General features: G+C 41.0%; 1 non-coding gene across 1 annotated transcript; it reads left to right on the plus strand.

Annotated features, from left to right (window-relative positions):
- Positions 1-144, plus strand: LOC114636960. Its single transcript, XR_003713709.1, has one exon. It is a non-coding gene; the product is annotated as a small nucleolar RNA SNORA48 (small nucleolar RNA).
- The last annotated feature ends 6190 nt before the right edge of the window (positions 145-6334 follow it).

Raw genomic sequence — 6334 nt, forward strand, 5'->3', positions numbered from 1 at the left:
CGCCCCCAGCAATGGGTACTGAGACAACTTTTTGGTGGTGGTCTTCTTACATCAGTCAGGGGCACAACAGCTGGTGGGCCTTTCTTTATCCTAGCTTGATGCCTGGCATGGTGGCCAAAGCTGTCTCTTACCTAGGACTCATAAAAATCAAATCAAACCAAATCAAATCAAACCCAGAAAATGCAGTGAGGAGGAAGACAGAGACCTGTGGACCACCATGTCACCCACAGATTTGCCCTCCAGCACATAGCACTGAGTGGCCATAGACAGCTGCTTGCCACCATGCCATGCAGCACACATGGAGGTTGTCACCCAGGGGCCCAAATCGCGTGTCCAGCCTAGAGCAGGAGCCAACACAATGTGGATGTATGTGGTGGTCAGATGGAAGAGTGATATATGGTCTTCAACTTAAAGTATTTGAAGAAAATAATAGACACAAAGATTTGAACAAATGACAGTCCAGAGCCCCCTGAAGATGGTAAAGCTCAACAATGGGTTAAGCTAGTTGTTTGAGCTAAAATTCTGATAGACACAGGAGAACAATGGCTTCTGACCCAGGAGCCCCTGTAAAATGCTCACTAGATCATCACAGTAGAAACAGCAGTCCAGAGAGCTGAGGGATGACACATCAAACACAATCGATCAAAAAGAACAAGCATTGCAAGGATCATATGGGCTCGTTTTTAACTATGAGTTACTGATAATGTGCCAGTGCCAAATCAGAGGAAAAGCACTGCCTTTTGGAGTCATTTTACCAAGAATGCATCTGGATTCCATGCCTCTACTTCATGCTCTCCATGTCTTCTGTCATCTGTCTGTCTGTTGTGTTTGTTTCTGTCCCTAAGAAAGGGTTTTATTCTATAGTTATTGACCAGCATAGACAGCCTCACAGAGGGGGAGGAATGGGAGTACTTTATGGGACTTTTTAGAAAAGTTTTACAAATGAGTAAATTACTTGGTTCAACTGATCCCAGCAGACCCAGATAACAAACATAAGTGTTTATCAACCAATATCCATAAATAGTGCTTTCAGTGCTTATGGAAGATTCCAAAAAGTTGCCTTGAAATTCTGTCTTTGCTGCTTTGAGCATATGATACACATGCATTGTTCCGGGTCAGAGACATGGAGAAGTACATGAAAGAGCAGAAGAAAGATGGAAACATCATTTTACAAGACAGTAGAGCGTAACCTCAATGGAAAATTAGCTGTGAGGATCACTCCCCTCATGCTTCAGCACAGACTGCCACTATTCTGTATGGGAAAAGCGTTGATGTGCCTAGACCCTTCTCTTCACTGTGGGCTGTCTGTGTGTGGACAGCAGAAGGCCTGCCATCAGGACATTGTTTAGTGGGGTTTTAACTAAGGCAATTAAAGGCAGCATTTCAAGGGTACTTAAGACTGGCAATGTTTTCTTTTTATGTGGAAAAGTTAAAATTCCTTCCGACCAAGAACAAACTATGATTCATTAAAAACTTCTCTGAATTCTCACTAACCCCCTAATAAAGAGTCTAACTTTCTCCCATTGGATGGAGGTTTGTCTTTAAAACAAGCAAGCCTCCATCAACTGAATGGACAGAGTAGAAATTACCAAAGCTCTTGCACCTCCTGTTTCCATCCCTTATAGGTATTTGTAATAGAACCCAGAAAAACTTGACTACCAGGCCCTTGTGGGAAAAATCAAAGCTAGATGCAAGAGATGGCTGAGTTCCCAATAATCTCCCAAACATTGGTAACCCTTCATGTTAGCTTTGGGATAGCATGAAATACAGAACACAGTGCCATAAAAGAGCACACTAGAAACATCATGGACTTGCCAGCACACAGGTCTCTTGCAGGTCTTTTTATCCACATAAGGGTGACATATAGCAATAATCAATTCTCATTTTAACACATTTTGCAATCCTATGACCACAAACATAATTAGAATACTAAAAGAGACACATGAGACCATAGGAAATGCCTTTATTTGACTATGGAATGTAGAGTTAGATGACTACTAGCTTAAAAATAAATAGGATATGCTTCATTTTGTATGATGGATGCCTATGTCAGGGGCATTTACAAAACAGTATGTTGGGGCTGGAGAGATGGCTCATCAGTTAAGAGGACTGGCTACTCTCTCAAAGGATTTGGGGTTGATTCCTAGATGCCACATGGCCATTCACAACTGTCTATAACTCCAATTAGAGAGGCTCAGACAATCTCTTAGACATGTTTGCTATAAAGATACAAGCAATACACCTTCGTTAGAGGTTCTATTCCTGCCATGAAACTCCATGACCAAAAAATCATCTTGGGGAGGACAGGGTTTATTGGAGTTATACTTCCATAACACAGTTCTTCATTAAAGGAAGTCACAACAGGGACTCAAACAGGACAGAAACCTAGAAGCGGGAGTTGATGTAGAGATCAGGAGGGGTTCTGCTTATAGGCTTGGTATACATGGCTTGCTCAGCCTGCTTCTTTACAGAACCCAGGGATACCAGCCCAGTTAGCATCTCCCACGTCAGGCGGTGTCATACTCTACCAATCGCTAATTAAGAAAATGCTCTACAGGCTGGCACACAGCCCGATCTTATAGAGGCATCCTCTAAATTGACATTTCATACACTCATTTAACTACAGTTTGTTTCGAGTTCACGTGAATCTAGCCGGCACACAAAAAAGAAATAAATAGTAAAATGTGAAAAAACACTTGTGTGTCCCATCATTGTATTATACTACAGCACACATTACATCTGTTTCTCACAGTAGAGACCATGGTGATGGAGAAGGTACTTCTAAACCTAATATGCACAGTCACAATGACAAATACAATGAAGACAGATCTAACGAGCACCTGTGGGCTGAGCGTGTACAGAGAGATGCAAATGACACTACATCAAGTGATGCTGACCACCATGCAGGAAGAATGACAGATGGGTTTAGAACTCATGGAGTGTGGCCCCTAGTTACTGTAAGGGTAAAAATTAAAACAGCTCAGCAGAGACCACAAACAACTTGGCAAAGACCGCAGGACGGCTTGCTGAGCTTGCTGAGAATAGCCATAATAAAAATATCAAGCCCCTCTAGGGACGAGGTGACCAGAAATGTAGAAACAACCAAAGACATATCTTGACCAGTCTAAACATGCCCAAGTGAGTAATGGGCCACCTGGTGTTTATCCTAGAAGGTCTGAGGCTTCATGGTCAAAATAGTGGGCCATCCAGCCTGTCAAAATGATTGCTTACGCAAAGTGCTGATGTTTGAAATATCCAATCATATGTAACCTCGCCAGAATTTCCTGCTTTTCCCTTCCCCCTTGTGCCTCCCCCTATAAAAGTTCTAAACTTCCTGGGGTCTTCATCGAAATTCTCTCCCCTGCGTGGGATGAGTTTCGATCCAAGGGCCCTTGTTAGTAAACTGCCTTTTGCTATTTTGCATCAAGTCAGTCTCTCGTGTCTCCTTGGGTGTGCGCTGATCGGACTTGAGTTGGAGGTCCTCTTTCTGGGTCCTTACAATAGATACAATGTTACATAAAAATGGAAGCTACAGAGCAATAAAAATAACAAGTTCAAGGGAGCTTTCATTCTATAGGCTCATCATAAGTTCAAAGTAACAGTTTCATATGGTCTTGCCTTTATGATAGAGCACACCCGTGGCTTTATTCTTGGACTTGAATGTTTCCTTGAACACAAATTTATCTCAAGCCAATTTCTCTTTTTATGTAACTATGAAAGCTCATTTGATTTCTTATGCAGCATTAACTTACAATTATGAGGAGTGGGTACATTCTATTCTTGAGTCTAACTTTATTACATCTTTTTATGAAAGCAACTAAAACTATCTCTTAAAACTTTCTTGCTATGATTATTTGAATCAAATCAGAAATTATATAAAATCATTAATTCATTTAAACAGAATTAATTCATGAAAGTTGATCATTTTGTTGATCTCCAAGAAATCTGCTCAGTAGGGTAGGCTAACGTCCAGGGATTATTATATTAATTTAATAATGAGAGGAAAGGCATATCAGCTGCAGGAAGCAATCCTGAGATGAAGTCCCACTGGGACCTTGCCTCATAGGACTCATTGATCAGAGACCATGCAAAAGCAGTGGACCAACTTCAGGAAAGTCACCTGCTAGCCTTTAGCCTATCCTAGATGGCTCCTGACACTGAGAATGTCAGATGGTCTTCAGGAACATCAAAAATATGTTGAATATGGAATTTAAATGTTTATTAATTTTTGACAATGGGAAATATAGACTTAGTAGTAGTAAGGCAGCAATCTCATACTACTTCAAAGAAGATGATAAGCATCGAAGAAACTCCTCATAGAATTTGTTGCAAATGTTGCAAACTGTCACTGGGCATGAAACTACTTTTCACTCAATTGCTGACCATATGCTCTTCAAGCTGTGGACAAGCAGGCCACAAAGAAAGAATGCCAAACTGCCAGGACATGGTAGAGAATTCCTTCCTATTTGTTGCTTCACAGAAAACTCTGTCAGATATTATGGGCCAGTATATTGAAGAGATAAATGTGCCAACATTGAAGAAGAATCTTAGGTGACTGACAAGCCATCACAAGTACCTAATATTTCTACAGTTTTGCAAGCTGCTTGATCTGTACTTCCTATTTATTTAGGAAGTATTTCTCTCTCCCAACCCTCTGATGGGGCTGAAGACTAGATAGTTCTAGTATCACAATTAAGATGAAGTTGTTTAGGATTTAAGAAAATGCTCTAAGGTTTAAAAATGTGTTTTCAGTTAATAAATGCAAGTTATGATGGAAAGTGATTTAGGTACAGAACTTTGGACTCATGAAGTTAAGAATAAATAGTAGAATACTTTGTCCAAGATTAACAAATAGAAATGGACTGGACAGTATCAATGTAATTCTTACCATACAGTATGTTGTTTATTGATATTAGCAGAAGAGTCTTTTATTTAGGCAAACAGTAGGGATGTTGCAGAATATTTTATCACATTTTGAGCTCCAAGATTGTGAGCTGGAGCTGTGGTGGTCCACTCCTTTAATCTCAGCACTTGGGAGGCAGAGGCAGGCAGATTTCTGAGTTCGAGGCCAGCCTGGTCTACAGAGTGAGTACTAGGATAGCCAGGGCTACACAGAGAAACCCTGTCTCAAAAAAAAAAAAAAAAAACAAAGAAACAAAAGGATTGTGAAATGGAAAAAACTTGTTGTGTGGCTCAGCCCTAGCACAAACTTTTAGCCCGAGAGCCAATAAATTCAACCCTAGGTAAATAGGCAGAGCAAGCAACCAGCTGACAGAGAGTTATAAGTAAACAGAGAGGAAGGACATTGAAGAGAAGCGTATATAAGACAGCACGGAGAAGAAGGGAAAGACCTTTTTCCATCTGGGACATCAATGAAATAGGAAGACCAGTTGCCTCTCTGAGCTAGCAGGCTGTCACCAAGGCATCTGGCTCCGGGGTATTCATCTGTAAACTTAAACTGTGGAATTTTTGTTTTTAAAACAAGTTCTCACCACGAGGCTAACTTGAATATAGAACTCAAAACTCACTGCGGCACCAGGGACACATCTCCTAACAGTACCACTCCTTTTCGGATAACCATTCACAAACATGATTATATACGGGCTTCCTCTGAATGATGGTGGGAAATGGAGACACCAACCCACAGTCAAACATTAATTACAGAGCACTGGTTGGGAGTCTGCATCCAGTCTTTTCCTTGATGATTGGGGAATCCTGGCAAAGGTAGTATAAGGAATTCTGGGAACCAGAGGGCTTGAGGACATTGCAAGAGCCTGTAGAATCATTTAAGCAGAGCTCACGGTGGCTCACAGAGACTAAAGTGGAGCCAGCATGGGTCTGGTTGTTGGCTTTGTGCTTTTGTGGGGCTCCTGACAGTCTACTTGGTGGTGTTTCTCATCCTTGTCCAGCTCTCATGACACTTTGTCTTACTGAATTGCCTAGCCCACCCTGGATTTGAGGGTGTGTGTGTGAATCTTGTGCAGTATTAGGTTGATGTTCAAAAATGCTTGCTTTTTTTTTTGAAGTGATACAGGAATCTGATGGGTCTCAGGGAGATGGGAGGTAGGGCTGGGGGTAGGAGTAGGAAGAGAGCTGTAGCTGGGATGTATTAGATGACACAATGAATATATTAAAAAAAAAAAAACCAAAACCACAACTAACCAACCAACACACCACCCAGCCACTGTAGAATAATTTCCCTAATGAACATGAAGAAATTTAAAAGATGTCAACTGTCTTCTTTCTTAGCTCATACTTTATAACTAACCTGCTTTTCTGTCTATTACAAAAAGTTTGCTCTACTTGTACAAATCTTGTGTATAATAAGCCACAC

This window comes from Grammomys surdaster, unplaced genomic scaffold, assembly GCF_004785775.1.
Source record: "Grammomys surdaster isolate TR1022 unplaced genomic scaffold, NIH_TR_1.0 125089, whole genome shotgun sequence".
Taxonomy (NCBI): Eukaryota; Metazoa; Chordata; class Mammalia; order Rodentia; family Muridae; genus Grammomys; species Grammomys surdaster.